This window comes from Drosophila sulfurigaster, chromosome 3, assembly GCF_023558435.1.
Source record: "Drosophila sulfurigaster albostrigata strain 15112-1811.04 chromosome 3, ASM2355843v2, whole genome shotgun sequence".
In the NCBI taxonomy this organism is placed as follows: Eukaryota; Metazoa; Arthropoda; class Insecta; order Diptera; family Drosophilidae; genus Drosophila; species Drosophila sulfurigaster.
The window spans coordinates 3,177,780-3,199,001 of NC_084883.1; the positions used below are offsets into that span (position 1 = coordinate 3,177,780).

The 21,222-nt window shown below is 38.4% G+C and overlaps 1 long non-coding RNA gene across 6 annotated transcripts in view; it reads right to left on the reverse strand.

The window, feature by feature from the left end:
* Nucleotides 1-21,222, reverse strand: part of LOC133842371 (uncharacterized) — a 45,766-nt gene that overhangs the window by 16,638 nt on the left and 7,906 nt on the right. For 4 of the 6 annotated variants that reach the window (XR_009894392.1, XR_009894390.1, XR_009894391.1 and 1 more), the window contains exon 2: nt 15,782-16,014. This is a non-coding gene — a long non-coding RNA (uncharacterized LOC133842371). Of the gene's footprint in view, nt 1-274; nt 866-15,357; nt 15,431-15,781; nt 16,015-21,222 lie in introns of those variants that run through there. The other 2 variants (XR_009894393.1, XR_009894394.1) reach the window with 2 other exon arrangements.

The window sequence follows — 21,222 nt, forward strand, 5'->3', positions numbered from 1 at the left end:
CGCTGCACGTTGTCTGTGTTTATTCGCGAAATGAGTTTTAAATTAATGTGATTTTTGTTATTTATGGGCTGCAGCAACGTCGTGTTTAAAGCCACAAAGTGCTTGCATAGCCAAAGCCGAGGAGCATTTAGGCCAAATCACACTGCGAAATGGCCAAACAAATCAGCAACAGGCAAACAAAACAAAGCAGAGCGATAGACGCATACAAATACACTCGCAACTTGCATAACAAATGTAAATTGTGTCGCGCACACACACACACACACACTTGCATACACACACACACGCATGCAATACGCATTCGAGTTTTAAACTCATAAAATATGCAATCAATTTTCTGGCTGGAATTGAAACCTCTTTTGACTCGATGTACAAACCACACACCTGCTTTGTCTCTCTGTCTCTCTCTCTCTATCTCTTTTCCCTTCCCCTTCAGACTCTGTAAATTAGCCCCCATCTGACCCATCGTCCCAGCTCATTTGCAATTCTAATTGTTTTCCAAATTCATCAATCGCTCTCAGCTCTCTCTCTCTCTCTCTCTCTATCTCTTTCTCTCTTTTGCTCTCTTTCCCCATGCGAGCAATTGATTTAAGTGTTTGTAATGCGAGTAGTTGTTGTTTATTGTGCGCTTTGCTTCCATTTCATTGCGAATTGATAATAAATTGTAGGCTGTCAATAATTTTAATACCATGTGTCTATCACACTGTAATCCGCCCCATTTTTTTCAGCTTGTTCTTTGATTGATACCTATGATTGATTTGCAGCTGAAATATTGCCACATGCAGCGCAGTTGACAACGAATTTAACCATTTTTTTCCACGACATTTCCAACGGACTTTTTGACCTCTTAAATTCAGATTGAATACTAAATTAAAGAGCAATATGTTTAACAAAAAAGAGTATTCATAAAAAGTATAGCTGGAATTGCTTATTAAATAACTTAATTGAGGGTTATTAATATTATTATTACTGTTGCAGTATATACAGTATATACTGAATATAACATTCGGTATATTTTTGTATTTTATCAGTATATTATTTCGGTATATGTATTTATATTGCTTTGGTTGACAAATCTGGCATATTTTATTGATGTACCAAATATTCGGTATATTGTAGTATTTTTCAGTATATTATTTTGGTACATTTATATAACGGGTATCTCACAGTCGAGCACACTTGATTGTAGCTTTCATACTTGCTTTATTTTTCTATGCTTAATATGTTTAACGCAAAAGTGTTTGCTTATATCACACCATAAATAAGTGTAGCATAGTTTTGGGCGCATATCAAGCTGCGTCATGCTACGCATTGCTGATTCTCATATGCGTGCAACGGCAATTCTCAGTCGACAGTTTAATCACAGAGTCAACACTGAATGAATTGCTTGTGCAGGTGCTACTCTCGCTGCTGCTGTTGCTGCTGCTGTTGATCACGCCCCAAATATATAATAATAAATCAAGCGTCTCTGGTTCCATGTTGCGAACACTTCCGCTTCCGTTGCGCTTTGTCATGCTCATGGGGAATAAACAATGCATTCGACGATGTTTGTTCAACTTCAAAAGCGAACTCAACATTCAGCGGCCCATTTAACACAATCAATGAGGTTACTAAGACTACAAACCCAGCAAAACCTCAATCAAGTGAATAAGCAAGCGGCCAAGCATTGAAATTTGATGAAGTCAACACGCATTAGCATTGCCTGCGTATGTGTGTACGTGTGGCTGTGTGTGTGAGTTAACAACAACAAAAAAAGGAAAAAAAAGGAATTCGCTTATTTATAATCACTTACATCCGAATGGAACGGCACAAAGAAAAGCGCCTTAGGTCAAAGAGAAAAGAAAAACTGGCAAGCAAACAAAATACACATTGATATAATTTGTTAACTGATGAGGTATGCTGAGTGGGTGAGTAAAGAAAAAGAAATGCCAGCAGAGGCTTGATTAAGTGCGTTAATAATTGAATAAAGGGCGTGTAAGTGATATAATTTGATATGCGATATAACAGGATAACTGTTAGTTCATCATTCACATTTCCCATTCAACCATTTTCTTTCACTTTTCTTGATGTCGTTTGCCATAAGTTTGGGGAAAATTGCGAGTATATGGCACTTTAATTTGCGTGCCGCCCTTTTTGTGCTGTGGCTCATTTAATGATGCGTATACGCAACGTTGACCCATGCAGCCTGAGGCCGAACTATTGGGAGTCCAGCAGGGGACACTGGATATTAAATTAATGAAGCTTAACATTGAGTAAAATACTTCGATGCTGACGGCGCGCGGCATCAACAATAATTATAATCCGAATGCAACGTCAGCAACAAAAGGCGAAGATAGTGATCAGGGGAGAGGGGGTGAAAGATGGCAAATAGATGGCATTAAGCGTTTAGCGTTAGCGTTGTCTTTGCCACACTTTGCAGCACTCAACTGTGCAGCAACTTTATGCAATTATGATAATAACAATGAAGCAGAGACTGAGGAATGCAAAAAATTAAAAACACAGGCAAAAGGAACGCTGTGCAAACTTTTGTGCAGTGCTCGACGACGTTAGTTTCGTTTGCTTTAGCTCGCTTTACACATAATGAAATAATTGCGACGCCTAAAAGTATGTAACAGCATTTGCCTGCGCACAGATTGCAAAGTTTTTAGCATATAATTTAATAAGTAATCGCTGCAGCTGAAGGAGGAAGAAGGAAGAAGGAAGAAGGAAGACGCAGCTGGCTGGCAGCAGTTTATGCAACATTCCAGCAGGCAGTTTATGTGGCATGTGCCACAAAAATATTCAATTTTACACAGGCATTTTCTTCTTGGGGCCAGCTTTGCTTAATTGCAGCATAAACTTGGCCTTATTGGCAAGTCCGATAAACTTGAGCTGGTAATAGAGACGCAAGATGGGTGCAAGCGAATTCTTAATAAATTGCAGATTTACACAAAACGAAGGAAGACGACGAAGGCAGGAGGAATGTCTTACATATGCATTACATGTGTAATTTGTGCTGAGTGTGTAACGAAATTAGAACTTTTGCAGCGTCTAGAAAATGTTGCAGGCGAAAAAAAGAAAAATAAACGAAGAAAACTTGCGAAAATCTCTCTTCTTTTTGCGGAAGGAAATGAAGTGCCAGGCAGGACAGCAGCAGGCATCGTCTCTCTCTCTCTCTCTCTCTCACTCTTACGGGGGGGAAGTGGCAGGCAGACAGTTAGCAAGTTGAGTCTATGGGCCAGATTAACTTGTAGCAGCGCCAAGCACAAACATTGCATGCAACAATCGGGGAGGGTGGTGTCGAAGAAGTGCCAAGGATTTCACCCATAAAATGCAGTTGAAGAAATTGAAAAAGTTTGCTTTTTTTTTTGCTCTGTGCTGCTGCTTTCGTCTTTGCAATGTGCATAATGTAAAGTTCATGCTAGTTTTGGTTCTTAGCTGAGTCCGACCATCAGTCTGCCAGTTTTGCTAGACTCCATCGCCATCTTCTCTCTCAGCTCTCTCTCTCTCTCTTTCTTTCTGCTCTGCTGTGCACATGTGTGTGCATTGAAGCATGTCCTGCTGCTGCTGCAGCGGCAAAGGAATTGCTTAAAAAAGCCAGTATACTTGTATAAGTACACATGTATGTATTCAGTTCAGTGCAACGCCCACTTGGGCAACATGTGTTGCTCAACGCCTCCGCTCTGTGCTGCCACACAGACTCTTAAATTACACAACTTGACGCTGATATAAAATTCAAATTAACTTCTCCTCAGAGGTTTTTTGGCGTGTGTGTTTGCTTGTCTTTTGCTCTTACATGAAAAATGAAAACAAATCTTAATTAAAAATTATTGTTGACACTTTTTGTGACTCTTTTTTTGTTATGCACTCGCTAAACTCTTTATCACGAAATTATCTTTCACAATTGTCCCACATTTTTGTATGTTGGCAGCACTTTAAAGTTGAATTTAACGCAGTAATTCAAAAGAAATATGGCTGAAATGGGAAATAGACAATGTTGAACAGATTGCTATGTAATACATAGAGAAGAACTTATAGTCATTGATAGTACTTTCATCAGCATTTTAAAACGCTTTGAAAATATTTATATTTTAAATTATTATAGTATTAATACAAAATGAAAAGTAGTATTGAAGTTTAACATTCTATTTAGACAGATGAACACAATGTTAAAACATTAATATGGACAAAAGGTATGCAAAGGTACTTTTAATTTTAAAATTCATGATATTCGCTGTAAGTTATCTGGAACACACAAAGTTTTCTTTTATTTCCATTTCAGTTTCATTTTAAAACACTTTATTTGAAAAATATGTGGTGTATGTGATAAGTAAGTTTGATCTTCTTTACTTAAACAGATTACAGTAAATATCCAATCTTAATCTTAACAAATTGCAATATAACTTTATTAAGCCTTATCTTGTATTGAAGCTTTTGCTATCGATAAATTAAAGAAGAACACCGAAAGCTGTCAATCAAGTAGAAATTTTGAACAAACTTTTCTTCATTTCATTTTTGGTTTAGAACACTTTGACTTTAAGAGGACGAGCAGAAATAAATTCTAATTCTTCTACTTAAATAGATTAAATAAACTAAATATTACATATGATTATGATTATTATAGATTTGAAGATTTTTAGAGTAAAAAAAGTATTTGCAAATCCGTCTCCAATACATAAGGTTCAACATAACTTTATTGCGCTGCTCTTTTTTCATTTCATGTTTGCTTTAGAGCTCTTAATACACATCTCAATTAAATATAATATAATAATGTTTAATGTGTTTTAAGAGTCTGAAGTTTTTCCAAAAATATTTCCAATCTTTGAGTTTTCACACAACTTTATTTCGCTCTGCTCTTTTATAGACACTTTTGCTATCGATAAAGAAAAAAGAACACTTCGAGCTGCTTATCATGTAGCAATCTCGAGCATTGAGAAATCTTTGCAAATCCGAGCGCATTATGCAAGTTAAGTAAATGCCAAAAGCAATGCGAAAACAGATTTGATTAGGCGCATAAAATTATCGTCGAGTTTTTGGGGCATAATTTGCAGACACGAGCCCGAAACGCCAATGTGCAAATGCTTGAGTAGGCAACCAAAACAGAACAGAACAGAACAGAGAACAGCGCAAGTTGAAGTAAAGTCGTAGCAATTGAATTGGTGGCATGTACATAATTTTTGGAGGCGCCACTCAAGGCACACACAAACACATACACACACACACACACACACACACACACACACACACACACACGCAGAGCATTAAGTCGAGGCTTATCGATTAGCTTAAATTGCCGTGCGTCGATTGAGCTTAATCCGCGCTTCCATAAAGCCCCACAAAATCGTTGCGACGAAAGCTGCTTTTTGCTTTAAGCAGCTTTAAAGCAACTTCTACGTGAGCGAGTTGCACAAAACTTTTCATGTGGCAAGCGCAAAGTTTTATTTTAACTTTGTTACGCAGTTTTTCGAGTTTCAAGTTTTTTGTTGTTGTTATTATTACTATTATTATTAAGAACGCTGTTAACCCCTTGTTGCCGACCTATTTGGAAAGTGCAGCTAAACTTTGGCTTGCCACGCATGCAAATAGAGAACGTGAAGTGGAAGCTCATTGCATGCAAATAAACATTCAATATGCATAGAAGAAGACACACACACACACACACACACACACAGCTTCGAAACATGTCGCGTTACAGGATAAAGTTTTTGCTAAATTGTGTTGTTGTTGCTTCTTTGTCTTTGTCTTTGCTATTGTCTTTGTCTTTGTGTGTTGTCTCCCTTCGATGCAGTTCAGTTCGCTTCCCTTCTCAATTTCTTTCGCATTCAATTGCTTCTATCAGTGCACTTTGATTTTCTTCCTCTTCAGAAAGTTGCTCAATTGCTTGCGCATGTTGCAAGTAGCAAGTAGCTAGTTGCAAGAGTCATTTAGTTTTATTGCATTGTCGTGTGCGGTTTTGCAAGTTGCCAAAAACTATGCATTTAATTTTGTTATTTTATTAGTGTTGCAGCAACTTCACTAGTCACTTTTACTTCGTTAAAATACGCCATAATTTCGGAGCTGATTCGAATCTCTCTCTCTCTCTCTCTCTCTCTCTGAGGTAAGTTTCGGGCCAATTAAATGGCTGGCTAAATCGGTTATCAGTGGCCAATTAGCAGCATATCAGAGGCGTGTCTGTCACATGCTTGTTTCCTGTTTCTTTTTTCAGTAGACAAAGAGGGAAGAAGACCAAGTTTAAAATGCGCACGCAACGGCAATTAAATTCAGTCTTGACTAATTAAATTTAATAGCGGCCACTAGAAGCAGGCATATGCAAATTAAATGAATATAAAGCTATCTATGTTGGGAGGAAAAAAAGACAATTATGCTAATAAATTATGTTATAAAGGAAGTTGAGCAATTAAATTCCCTTTTTTTGTTGTGTTTAATAAAAATAGTTGTATTAATTTAAATAGCTCGTAATGTAGCTCTACTTGCGAAATAATATTATACAATTGCGTAATACATATTACGGTGCCACAAACCGTGGCAAGCGCACATTTCTTCCACCTTATTGGCTTCCAAGTGCCGTCTACTCTGGCTTTGGCTTTGGCTTTTCTTTCCATTCCTTGGCTTGGCTTGGCTTGGCAAGGAAAAAAAGTTTCTATTTCTTTTTTCTGTATTTTTAAAGTCCCCGCTAAACCACACAACCTCAGGCCTCCGGGCTGTTTTCCGTTGCCAGCTATGGAAACTAGTCGTAAAACAGTATCCAAAGCCATGTCGTGCAATGCAACTGCAATGCAAACCTTCGCTTCGCTGTGAGAAACTCTGCACCTTGTAGCACAAAATGGAAAGAGACAGCAACAGCAACAGCAACAGCGGCATTGAGAGAGCCACATCAAGGAGAGGGGAAATGAGATGCAGAGGGGCATTCACAACGAGGACACACTAAATCCACCCATCGCTGCACGCTTACACCCCACTGTGCCCTTTTAGAAATGGGCACAAGACAAGAAGTAAAGCGAAATTTTTATGCAACTTTTTCACGGCAAATGCTCTGGAAAATTGCGATGACAACGGCTTAAAATTTAAATCACCATAAATTGAAATGTCGACAAACCATTCATCTAAATAAACTAGCAAATTCAAATTGCAACTAGCCGAAGCTTCTTGTTGCCAAAGGAATTCCATTAAAAAGTTTTGCTTCGACATTTTAAAGACCCATAAATTCTGCAGTTTATAATGAATATCTTTTTGTTTGTCTGCTTTTGTTAATTATATTAAGTTTGGCATTAGTTCATGCAACTGTTAACTTTGATTGTAAATTATTAGTCAATGGAAACTCATTTGAAAATTAACCACATTTATGGTTCATCACTCATACGTCCAGTGATACAGGAATGGAGAAATGAGACAGATTTGTCCTAAGTTTTCGTTTCTTGTTTTTGAAGGATAAATATAAATTTTTGGATCACTGGTTACTATGACGTTAGCGCATATTTGCTGTGAATGTCAAATAACCACATTTCAATTATATCACTCATAAGTCCATGATTACGCGAATGTAAGAATTGTAACTGAAAAATGATTCGAAGTTTCAAAATCTTCATCGATTTTTCGGTTTTTTCCTCTACAAATTATTAATTTTTAATTAAATTATACAACTGTATTTATAACTCTTACCAGTGAATATATATTACTTATACGCCCGGTACTCAACGGAATATATAAGATTTTTAATTGACAATTTTTTGTTAAATCTTTTGGTTAGAATTAAAATGCAGAATAAGAACGTGTCAATATAATGAACTTTCTACTTTAACTTCTATTGAAACAATCCTATTTTTCCTGCCTATCATCTAGATATTTCAAATTGCTAAACTTTATAATTAGACTTTGTCTTGAATTTTTGTTTTTTAGAGTTCATTTCAACTTAAATACTTTCCGTTTATCAATTGCTGATACTTTATTAAAAAACAATGCCCAGCTTTACTTTTTATTCATAATATTTTCCATAGCATTATTTCGTAGATTTTTCTTTCCCTTTTTTGGCATTTAAATATATTATCCAATTTCAATGCAGTTCTGTTTTTGTTGCGTCAAATACATTACTTACTTTGCTTCCACCTCTCTCTCGTATTGTCCCCTGGCTAGTTTAATCTTTTTCAGTTGGCTAACAAAAAATAAATGGTGGCAAAATTGTCGTCAGCTCCTGTGTTGCAATTGTTGTTGCTGTTGTTGTTGCTGTTGCTGTTGCCATTGTGCTGTTGCTGTGTCAATTTTAGCACATTTGTTGCTTGATTTGTGCGCGTGCTCGTATTTTGCATAACAATTGCAATGCCAGGCAGAGGTAACGAACAAGGGGCAGATGGAGGGAGGAAGGGAGGATAACATGGAGTCCGCCTCCTCTGGGAGCTGCATTCGGTACACAATTGATTTAAATGTTTGCGCACATGTTTCCAGCGAGCAATGGAAAAAAGAAAATGCAAGAGAAACCGATGCGAATGCCCAAAAGCGCGAACAAGCGAAAAGAATTCACGTAATAATATGCAAAGTGAAAAAAATTGAGAAAGGCAGAAAGAATAAATGGACTAAGGGTTCGATGTGCATTCGAATGTTAACGGAGGGTGGAGAGAGTGAAGAAGAAGAGTAGTTGCAATTGTCGCAGCATGTCGCTGGGCGTCAACAAAATTTTTCCAACTCAATTACCAAGCAGCTGCAACGTGTGCAGCGTGGCAAATCTCAAGCGGCTGATGCAAGCACATAAACTCAAATATTGACAGACAGCATTAGCGTTTTAGGGACGCTGACAGGGAAGAGAGAGGGAGAGAGAGAGAGCGTGGTTACCTTGAAGCTAAAGTTGAAGCCTAGAACTGAATTTAAAGGCGTGACACGTGCGCTGGATGCTGCCTCCGCTTCTGCTTCTGCTTCTGATTCTGCTATTTATATTTACCTGTCACAAACAGACAGCCAGACACTCTGACAGGCATAAACCAAGCTCCACACGCACACATCTGTTCGCTGGCACCTTGCACTAATAAATAAACAACAGCAACTGACAGCAGCAACAGAAACAGCAACAGAGATGAACACCGCCTGCAACTGCGACTTCAACTTCAACTTCAACTCTTGCCTCTTGCCAAGACTCTGTCAGTGGCTAATCACTCATATAAATAAACCTCAGTTGTATGCTTGAATAAGTACAAGTGTTCTTCTGCTCTGCTCTACTCTGTGTTCTGGCATTTTTGTAGGTAGCAACCGAGACACAGAGTGCGGCATTCATTTGCTGTTGGTTTCTGGCTTCTGCTGCATGTTTGGCATATGTAAATTATGCCAGTGCCAAGTCAGCCATTTAACTCAGCAAGTGACTTGCCTCCCTTGCCTCTTGCTCCTTTTGCTGTCAAGAGTTGAAAATTTGCCGCCCACCCATCAACGTCAGCACACAACGTTGCAGCTCCTGCTGATTACAAAAGTCAACTTTCGGTCGCTCTCTCTCTCCTCTCTTTTTCTTACTTCTCTCACCTCATTACACTCTTGCTCTTCTCTATATTTATCTCTTGCTTCTGCCCTTTTTTTTGGGCATTCAGTGTCTGCAGTTGCGTATACCCTGCACTCGTAAATATCACTGAAGAAGGCATCATAAAGCTTGTGCAATTTATGATCCAATCGGCAGTGGCAGGGAAGCTTGAAATTGATTCTCTTTTGCTCTAATAAATCTGATCAGCTGAAATAGTAAATGACAAAGAATACATATCAAATGTTAACTTAAGTTAATTGTATAACATATCTTTAATTGAAAATAAGCGCAAGAAGAGGTTAAAAGCTTAATCATGGTAATTTACTTGCTCAAATGGTATTCTATCCAATAAATTGTATAGTATATATAGTATAATAGTATTTTATAAAATATAGTATACAGCATAGTATATAGTACAAAATACAGTACAGTAGCTAGTATAGTATGCATTTGAAACTTGCGATACAACCTTCGATATTTTTCACAATTCTCATTATATTACAAGGATTTCACTCTATACAGAATCTGGAAAAAGTTAACAGGGTAACTGGCTAGTCTCGCCATATATTATAACCTTTAAGACATCAAGTGTTTGCGCTCATTCTTGTTGTTGCACTTCGAGTGAGCAAATACTTTATTAAAACTCTGTTCGGGGCGCTGAGCCGCTGAGCAAAACGTGAATCATTCATATGCCAGAAAAGCAACAGCAGCAGCAACAGAAACTGTGGTTGTCTTACTCTGTCTGTGTGTGTGTGTGTGGAGGACGAAAGGCGGTAGGAAGATGGGCGTGGCTAATGAGCAAGTTGTGTTGTTTAAATTTTGTTTTACAGCTCAAGTGTTTGGCTTGAGACGCAAGTTAAATATATGTACAAGAATATACAACGTGGCGTATGCGCAATGTTTGCAGAGACCGCTCTTGAAGATTGTTGAAGAGGAGACACGAGACAGAAACGTTGCTCGGTAATTGATATGAGCACTAATAGTATTACGAGCGAGTTGTTTGCCAAGGCAACAAAAATCTGTGCACAACCAGCAGCAGCAGCAGCAGCAAAAGCAATGAGGGCTACTTTGGCGGCTTTTGGAGCAGCAATTTGCTTGCATCAGCTGTAAAATGTGCAAAAGGACAATTGAAATATATTGCCAGAGGGTGCAGAGTATCGACTTGAATGTTGCCATTCAGCTACCGCCGCCTTTTATCATCATTTCAAACAGCAGTTTGCTGTCAAATGCAGCTGCGCTTCGTCTCTGTGTCTGCTCATTTCCTTCTTCTTTGTCGCTTTCTCCCCCCCTCTCTCTATCTCTCCCTCTGTCTCTTCCCTCACTCCGGGGTTCTTTATGACTTTGGCAATTTTGATTCATCGCGTTGTCGAATGTCAACAATTTGAATCATTCACTTGACTTGGCGTCTGTAATTTGAAACTTTAACAACAAAAAATTCAGAATGTAGAGGAAAATACTTGACTAGGAAATACCCTAAACTAGAATGTTAGCATATGGATATTATGTTGTACTTCAACTTCTGTTTTTAATTGACGACGATTTAATTTTTTGAAAATGTTATTTTTAGTGACTAAAATCATTAAACTAAAAAGAGTAATAACTTGTACTAACATAAGTTTATAATCATTATCTTCACAGTTTTTCTTCTTTATTTTTATGGAGTGTTAAAACGATTATTAAATATTCAGAATGCTATTTGCATTAAGCTTGAAACGTTTAGCTTAAAGGGGTGATAACCAACGTTTTTCGTAATTTCGTATTTTAAATTTTATAGGGTGCTAAAACGATTATTCGCAAGTTTTAAATATTCATATTGCTTGACTAACTGTCCTGTCCCGTCCTGCTCTGTCCTATCCTCTTCTCTTCTGTCTGCCATTTATTATACCATCGACTCATAGACGAAGTCGACTGCCTGACGTCTGCTTGTCTGTCTGTTTTGTCAATTTCTGAGTGCCTGTATCTTTGCGAGTGCCTGCGTGGCTATCGCATTTGTCTATCTGCCTCGTTTGCTTGCCTGCCTGACTGTCTGTCTCTCTGTCTGAGTGTCTCTCCTCTTCACACACCCAAATACACACACACATACATTGCAGTCATGTGTCAAACTCTGTATGTCGACTTCTGACATAATATTGACAGCTAAACAAATCCAATTATGCCCAACTCCTGTGGCACCATAACCAAAAACTCGCAATCGAATCGAATCGTATCGTATCGCATCGCCTGTTTTGTATGCGAACAAGATTTAGGCTGCTAACTTACGAAATATGCTAAATGCTGACCATGTTTCAGTTACACACATTTTCATTGTTCTGTCCCTCTCCCTCTTTCGCGCTCTCTCTCTCTCTCTCTCTCTGTCGTTGTGTGAAAGTTGGCTTTAACCTTCTTTGAGTTTCGAGTGTGTTTTGTGTATTGGCCATGTTCGCTCAAGCGCTTTAAACGTTTTCCCACTGCTGACCAGACTCAGAGCCAGAGCCAGAGAATCGAAGCCAGAGTCAGAGTCCGACGATATTTCAATTTTCCGATATGCTGTTACTGCTGCTGTTGCTGCTGTTGTTGTTGTTGTGGTGCCAGTAAATTGTGTAGGTGTGCAATTGAATTATTGCAGTCAATGCACACATTCACACTCTCTCTCTCTGTCTCTCTGCTATCATAAATATGAAATTTTGAGCCTGCCTGCGTAGCCTGGTTGCACATTACGATGCTCCTCTTCGCACACCTCAGCAGCAGCAGCAGCAGCATTATGTGGCATGCCCCAAACCCAAACCCAAACCCAAGCCCATGCTGTTTGCTGTGCCAACTCTCCGGGCTGTGCCAACAAGCATTTTACGGTTTATTTTTGGGGCATTGAATGCAAATATTGGCATAAATTTTCGGCTGTTGCGGTTCGGTTCGGTTGGGTTCGGCCTCTGCTTTGGGTGTGGCATGTGGCAGGAAGCGCCTCAGCTGCAGCTGCAGCTTCGGCTTGGCCAATTTTCATTTGGCTTGTGGCATACACACACACACACACACACTCGAACACAAACATAGTTCTCACACTTGACTGCATTTTGCTGGGCTGAGCTGACTGACAGAATGCACTTTGGATTTTGGATATTTTGATTTGAATTTCGAATTTGGAAATGTGTTTTTGGCCTTTTGTTCGCCAGTTGTTGGCCACTAAATCGATAGGCCAACCGAGTGTGTTTGCTGTTCGTGCTAAACAAGAAGATTTAATAACAAAAAAAAACAGAAAACAAAAACAACAACTTCAAATTTGTTATCAACAAAATGTTGGCAGCAGCTGCAGGTGGTAGTAGAAATGTCGAGGGGTTTAAGGCGCTGTCAGCAAAACTTTAACTGGACTTTTGCTAAGCAACGTAGGCGCAAGTCTACACTGCGAGAAAAGTTCGTGTGGAAGCATTTTAAAGGAAAAAAATATCTATTTGAAATTTAATATTTTCGTGTTAAACTATTTCTCTGCTAAGTAAATTAGACGCAAGTATACACTGAGAGAAAAAGTCGTGCAGAAAACGTTTTAGAATGAAACAAAAACTAATATGACAAAGTTTATTTATTTGTCTTTTATTCTGAAATCATTATTCAATTATTTTGAAACATAATCCCATCTAACATTTTAAAGAGAAATAAATACAGAATATGATTAATATTACAATTTGTTGCTTGGAATATTATTTTTGTTTGGCACGCTTATGACAGCTGAATTTAGTTTCATTTTTAAATTGTAAATTATTTTTAATTTGTTGAAAGCTTTGATTTTTTTCCACAAATCAAGGAATGAGAGTATATTTACTTTGTATATTTTTAAACTATTTGGTTTTGTAACCGTCATGGTACTATGAATAATATTCACAGTGTTAATTTTCCCAGTGCCAATTTTTCTATTAAATCTTTTTTACTAAACTATTTGATTGTTATTATTGTGACGAATAAATTTGTATTTGCTCTTGCTTTTGCAAATTGAATCATTTTAAAAATCATTATAACCGAAAAGTATTTCTCGCAGTGTGAATTCGCCCATTGCCTACCGCATGCTTGTGATTTATGTGTTTGTTTTTGGTTTTGCGCATTTATCAACAGAAAAGGAAGCACAACAAACAGAGGACAACAAGCACAAGCACAAGAACAAGAAAACAAATGACAGATCAGCTTTTTACGTAGCATTTACTTAGGGCCAAAACGTTTATTTAGTCGAAAGGCCGAACGGAAAACAACGAAAACTATTTGAATTTCAGTTCGAGGGAAGAGAGGGAGAATGAAAGAAAAACACTCAAGTGTACACGATAACCAATTGGAATCGAATTCGAAACCATTTTGGGCTTCATTGCTGCGAGTTCAAAGTTCAATTAAGTGAGGCATTTTGTGGGGGATTTGTTGGCTGGCATTGTTAAGCCTTTGATTGCTATTTAGGCCAAACATATAAATTTACACGACTCCGAAATGGTTGTAAGCAACGCCCACTATCTATACAGTCTATCGCCACGCCTCCAACTCCGGGTTTTGGCCCCAAACTGACCCAAATCAATAAATTAAGCGAGGTTCGCAAGGCTTTAAACTTTTGCCACAACTTTTTTGTGTTCAGTAATCGTAAATTCGTAAAATTTCGGGTGCGGGAAATTGGCAAAAACATGAAAAAAGTTTCTTGGCTCTAGCGAAAAGTATGCTACAAAATGTTAAAACTAAACCTAAAACTACGATGCTAATTTCCGACATGGCTTTCTGTTTTTCTCTTTCTGTTTGTTTCTCGTTTCGGTTGTGTTTTTTTTCTTTCGGTATTTTCATCTGTTGTCTGTGCTCATGTCCTGTTGTCCTAAGTAAACCAATTTGTTGTTTGCCTTTGTGTGTGTGTGTGTGTCTGAGGTTGCCTCAAAATTCTATTAAAACCGCATAAATTACAAACTCGATTTCCAGATGGCGAGGCGACGAGGCGACAAACGCATTTAAATACATTTTAATTAGCTGCCACGGCAAAGGACGAAAAAGAAGAGCCCTACTCCTCCTCCTCCTCCTCCGCCCTCCCATGCTCCTCCTTCCAGCTGAATGCTGCCTTTGATTTCGTCTAACAGCCCCTCAAAGTGTGCTTTTCTTTCTCAGTTCGCTTTCCGTTCATTTTCCGCTTTTCATTTACACAAAAGCTACTTAGACACGACTTTAGGGGGTCGAGTCGAGAATGTGAGAGAGAAAGAGCGCAAATGAGAGAGATTGGGCAATGGCCATGGCGAAATGATGAAAGGCATTTGGCTCTGATGTTTAGTTGCAAAACAATTAAGCTGAAAGCAAAGCTGTGTATTCAACTGTCTCTCTCTATCTGTTGTGTGAGTGTGAGTGTGTTCTGTGAGAAATGAAACGCAATCACATTGAAGAAGATCAAGTAAATGTGTTGCTAAGTATTCAGAATACAAGACTAACAGATACTCTGGAAGAACTTCAAAGAAAAGTATAAATATTGATTGCATCAAATGTTCTTATATATTTTTTAAAGTATTCTAATGAATTAGGGCACCTCACTACATAAAAATAAAAATAAAATATGGAAAAACATAGTGAGAGTTCATTAAAGTCTATTTACATTCTATCAATATCCAATGGTTAAATATTAATTGACTAATTCTTAAAGATGGTAATAATGCAATCCATAAAGTAATTGAGAAATATATAAAGACAACAGTTCATACCTATTTAATTTGGATTAAAATGGTTTAAAAATATTTAAATATTGATTGAATATTTCTGAATATTATGAAATTACAACACTGCTTACTTCTTTTGTCTATATTAAAACAAATGCAAAAATTTTTAAGTGTGGATTGAATTCTTAAAGATAGTGATAATGAAATATGAAATATATAAATATATAGAGTATTCATCCTCTTCAAGACAGTTCCTACCCCTTGTCAGCTGCATTAGTACCCTTTACAGGGTATTCGCTTGAACTCTTGTGTCATTGATAAATGTATAGACCTATAGAACATTAGCATTAATAGTGTGGCATTAATTTCGAGGCGCAACATATAGCATGCTTTTAGGCGGCCAATTATAGCCGCAGACCTCTATTAATATGCCTCGAGATATACATAGATACTATATGTGTATATACATAGTATATACTAAATGTATGTTTGCTGGCTTTAAACACATTAGGTCGAGCCCGTCTGTTGTCCTGAACGAAAAGTTCAGCCCACTTGGCAACAACTTGAGGTAATGTTTGCAAATGTCAGGCCCTAGCACAGTTTGCATAAATAATTCAGTTGAAAGGACGCTTTTAGGCTCGAAAACTGTTGTAGACAAAACTGCTTAAATATGCATAATTACCTGAGACATCAGGAGGCGCCTCCTCGAGTGGTGCAGCTCCTGCCTCCATCCTCTATCCAAGAGTCGTCGTCACAAGTTGCGAGTTGCGTTCACTTTTTGGAGCCTCGCAGTCAAGTTTTAGCCGAGACAAGTCAAGTCAAGTCAGCCATGTCGCTTTGTTAGTCCTGCCGGAAGTGTGTGCTCCTCCTCCTTTACCGCATCCCAAGGCACTTGGCATAAATTTTCCGTATTGCCTGCGAAAAGTAAACAAGGCGAAATAACATAAATAACATTTTCCAGCACAGAGACAAGGAAATGAGTTGAAAGCGCAGATTTAAGGCATTCGAAAATGTTAAATGGCGAATGGGAAATTTGACAAGTGTCTTAAAAATGGTTACGTTAAAATAATAAAATACGAAAAATGCTTAAAAAGTGTGTGAGGAATGCATAATTATTCTAGACAAACTCAACATTCAAATTATTAACAAGTAATTATGTCTAGAGGCTCATTTTATTTCATATTTATTTGGAATATCCAGTTTAAACATAACACATATCGGAATTAATAAAATAAATTTAAATGCAAGTGGAAATTGACGAATGGGAAATTTAAAATTAGTCTTTAAAATTTTAACATTAAAATTATAAAAAAAAACAAGAAGTTTCTTAAATGTGTGATGAATGCCTAATTATTATTAAAAATGATGAAATTCGGATGCATTTAAATTTTACATAATAAAATCCTTACTGTCAATTGAACTCTATCATAATTGATAAGCCTTATTCCCTATCGTATTAATTTCCAATCTTAAGTTCAAGCGCACAATATTCTAAATTTATAAAAGACCTTAAAATTCATTTTATTCCTAATAGTTAAAATAATAAAACACAAAAAAGCGCTTGAAATGTGTGTGAGAAATAAATAATTATTCCAAACACGTTTCATATTAAATATGAAATCCTCATCCCTCACATATTTATTTAGAATCTTAAGTGAAAATTAATAAAATAAATGAAAATACATGGAAATTCCTAATAACGTTAAAACATTTCAATAAATGTGCGTTGAGTTGTATTTTGACATTCCTATTCTTGCAATAAAAATCAGTTTAACAATCTGCTAATGCGCAGAACGACCATAAAAAATGTATAACTAATTATGTCAGAAGTGCTTGCAGTGGAGTAGGGAATACTTCTTCCTTTCGTCCCTTAATAGAAATCATTTAAATATGCTGCTAATGCTCTTTAAGCGGCAGTAAAGAGTCAACAAACCAAACGAAATGGCAATTGCCTCGTTTCCACAGTGACACGCAACGATGTCATGAGCTTGTTCGCTTGTTGTCCCTCTCCCTCTCCCTGTCCTCATCCCTCCTCTCCTGGAAGCGTGCTCCCGTGCTGACACAAATTACAGCATAGCCACAGTCTCGTGCCCTCAGAAAAAGAGAGGGAGAGAGTTGCACATTCCACATGCCACACACACAGAACCCACATTCCGCATTCCGCATAGTCATAAATATAATTACAATAATAAAGGAAATATTTACAACAATTGTAAATACCTCGACTCGACTCAACTCGACTCGACTCAGACTGAAGTACTCAACACGCACGGCCCCCAAATTAATAAACTCCAATTGGCAACGCCTCAATCCCCGTTCCTGTTCCCCGTTCCCCTGCCCATCTCCTCCCATCTCCATCTCCCTCTCCATCCTGGTTGCTGGGCCTGGGGGTTACCTGATTGCCGGCGACGAAGCTTCCTGATGAGCGTGTGAGCTCGTAAAGATTTCCTGACTGCCTGCGTGAATCGAAACGACACAATGAACAGCGCCCAAGGCCTTAAGTGATCAACTAACTGATATTCTATAAAATATGGCAATTGTTATTTAATCGCCGAGCGTAACTCAAAACGAGCAAGAAAGTTAGAGTCGAGTGAGCTCGACTTTGATATACTACACATTTTCAATTAATGCAAAACAGTTCGATATTATCGTTAAAATATAGTAAAATATACCAAAGGCTATATTTGGTATATTGGTATATTACTTTATTTGAAATATAATAATGTGGTATTGTTGTTACAATATGCTAACATACACCGAAAACTATTTTTGGTATAATGATAAACTTCTACCTTAATTTTAATAGGGCGGTTTTATTGTTAAAATATACTAACACATACCAAAAGTGAATTTGGTATATTGATATATTACTATATTTATTCATTCATTAACCAAAAGTATATGTGGTATATTGATATACTCTTACATTCGAAATATGACGTACATAATAAAGTAATTTAGATAGTTGCAAGCAAATTCTTTGAAAGCATGAAGATTGCAGAAGCGGGCGTGGAAATAATTTAAAACAAACATGTCGATAAAAATTGGATATCTAGATGCTATAGAGTCTCAGATTAGACTGACAATGTTGGTTGTTCCGTATGCGGTCAGAGATGCCTCCTAGCATAAGATTAGAATACCCTTCTACGCTATGGATAGCGGGTACAAAGATAAGCCTTCTATAATTACTTTTACAGGGTATTGCAACATAAGGCGTGTCGAAATCCATCCAGCTAGTTAATAGAAGTTTTGCCATTTAACTGCTAACTGTAACTGTGACTATGACTGCGACTTGCCCTTGCCTATCTGATTAGAGTGTCACGCCATAATGTCATCATAAATTGTTGTGTAGCCGGGGGCTAAAGACTAGCTGACAGCACAAGTGATGGTTACCACTCGTTCTCTCTCTCTTTCTCTCCCTCTCTCGCTTCCGCATTGTGTGGCAGTTGCACAAAGATAGTGAGTATTTGCAGGAGGCACTTCAGCGAAATGAAATTTATGATTAAACTAAAGCCCTTAACCGAGTCAAAGATACGAGCTTTACCTTGTGCTCAGCGACTGTCCAACTGCCCAGAGCGTATGCTAAAGAGATCAGTGGCAACAAGAAGGAGCTGCAGCTGGATCAAAAGTTGGAGCTGGAGCTGGAGCTGGTGGAGGGGGAACGCACACAATGGCCGCCGTTTACCGCATCCCAAAATGCCACACTTAAGTGAATTACAAAAGCAGCTTGCCGAGGCAGCTAGCTGCTAGCTGGTTGACACTAAAGGGGCAGGGGCAGAAGGAGTGACAAGAGGGGGCGGAGTCAGCCAGTCAACGCGTTGACAGCCACAACAAGCGGCTTAATCGCATTAGTGCGGCAAAGCGCAAGGTCTCCTTGCTTTCCCTCTTTCCCCTTCTTCAAGTGGGTCCGTGGCAAGTGCGAAAACTGATTGTGTGGCGCCACAGTCCTGAGTCCTGAGTCGTGAGTCCTGTGCCACGTTGCCACGTTGCCTGGTTGCCACGTTGTGCCTCGCTGCCTTGGCCAGGCGCTAAGCTGCGCATTGTGCGACGCAGTGGCAGCGACAACAACAAGGACAACGCCAACTATTTATACAAAGAGAAAAATAACAAAAAAATAAAATAAAATATGAGAATAAAGTCTGTTGGGGCTGCAGTCAGAACTCAGCTCAGGCAATTGCTGCGACACACACACATACACACACACACACACACACAAATATATATTTATATTACACAAAAATGTTCTTTCATTTTTTTTGGTTGAGTTCGCAGTCGAAAAAAAATTAAAAGAGAAAGCAATTAATCTACGACACAGAGCACACAGAGTGCCACAAAGGACAAGCACAGAGGAGAGTGAAGAGGGCAAAAGTGCTTATGGCCAGGCTTCCTGTCCTGCAAATCCAATAACTTATCTTGATTTTATGGTTATTTCAACAAAGGCCGGAAGTTGTAGGTGCAGCAAAGTCGACAGCAAAAGGAAGCTAAAAGCAGGAAGAAAAAAACTAGTTTTCCCCTCTCTCTTTCTCTCTCTCTCTCTCTCGGTTCTCGGCTCCTAGAACTATGATACAGTTCAGATAGTGGGTGAGTTTTTGCATTTTGCACTTGACATGTCATTGTGTGTGTTTGCCAAAAAGGAGCAGCAGGCAGAGCAGAGCAGGGCAGGGCAAGGACAGCAGTCCTGTTGGGACAGCACATTCAAGTTAAACTACGAGTTCGTATCTGCAATTGACATATGGTTTCTTTTCAGTTTTCAGTTTGCAGTTTGCAGTTTTCGGTTGGCTTTGCGTGTTGTAAATTTTGCATGAAATATTTTATTAGAAATGTCCTACATTGTGTCACAGACACTGACTGCACTTGTCTCAATTCCCAGCGAGCAGCTGCAGGTGATGTTCTCCCCTTTTCCTTTCTCTTCTCTCACGCACAGCAGAAGTCAAACAGTTTGTAAGCTGACATTATCAAGATTAATTGAAGTCCTTTTGTATGCATATAAAACTGCGTATGCACTTGTGTGTGTATGTGTGTGTGTGTGAGTGCACTTGACATTTATGAGTCGCATAAATCTTGGCAAAACAATACAACATTTAAATGCAACATCAGCTTTTCGACTAATTGATTAACAAGCATCCATCCATTCCATTTCCATCATTAAAGACGGCTCTCAAAATGCGTGTTAAGCAACCACCCAAAAGTGCCATAGACTTAAATGAGCTGAGGGCAGACGGAGTAGGAGACTGGGAAGGAAGTCACAACATTTTCAATTAATATTTAAATTCCACACAACAGAAGTTAATAATCAAATTATTTTGAAGCAATTACCAGAGAAAGCAGAGAATGCAAGACAATCAACTTGGAGTCGACTTTGCCATACTCTACAGCAATGTGAAGTGAGAATAATTGAATGGATTCCAAGCCAAAGGCAAGCAGAGAAGCTCAGTCTATGGAAAAAACACAGAGTATAACGAATGACCCCCCAGCAGCGCGTCAATTACAAGCTCGTCGAGAGTCGGAAGAGAAGCGTCAAAAGTTCGGCGAGATTGGCATGCCGAATTTTTTTATTTTTTTTTTCATTTTTCTGTTGCTTCGTTTTGGGTATTTGACGCACCCGCAGGAAAACAGCTGCCAAATGCAGAGAGCAGCAGCAGCTAGAATGCAGAGATAGACACGAGTTTGGAATGGGAGAAAGATGAACAGACGCTGATAATGATATTTCTTTGTTCTGCTCTTTCTCTACATTTCTCTGTACAGCTCTCCCCACGAGGGGTGCTCAAAATTTATGCGGTAACGATTTTATTTTCAGTTCATTTCGTTTTTTTTTTTTCGTTTCAGCTTTTTTTTTTGCAGGCATCACATATTCATTAAATTGCACAAAAGCCGAGAGCAATCTCTGGCTTAAGTGTCTGAATCGTGGCCCGGAGGCAATGTTAAGTGTATCAATGAGGTCTCAGCATCCACTTTCGTCTAATTGGTAATTGTCGTAGACTTTGCACAGCAAGCACAAAACACTTCGAACGGCAGCAACAACATTCTCAAATCAGAGCAAACGCGCTCCAAACTTGTTTTCTCTCTATGCGGTTGCTTTTAGAGGTGTCGAGCGAGTTTGAAATGACGCAATACGGGAGACTT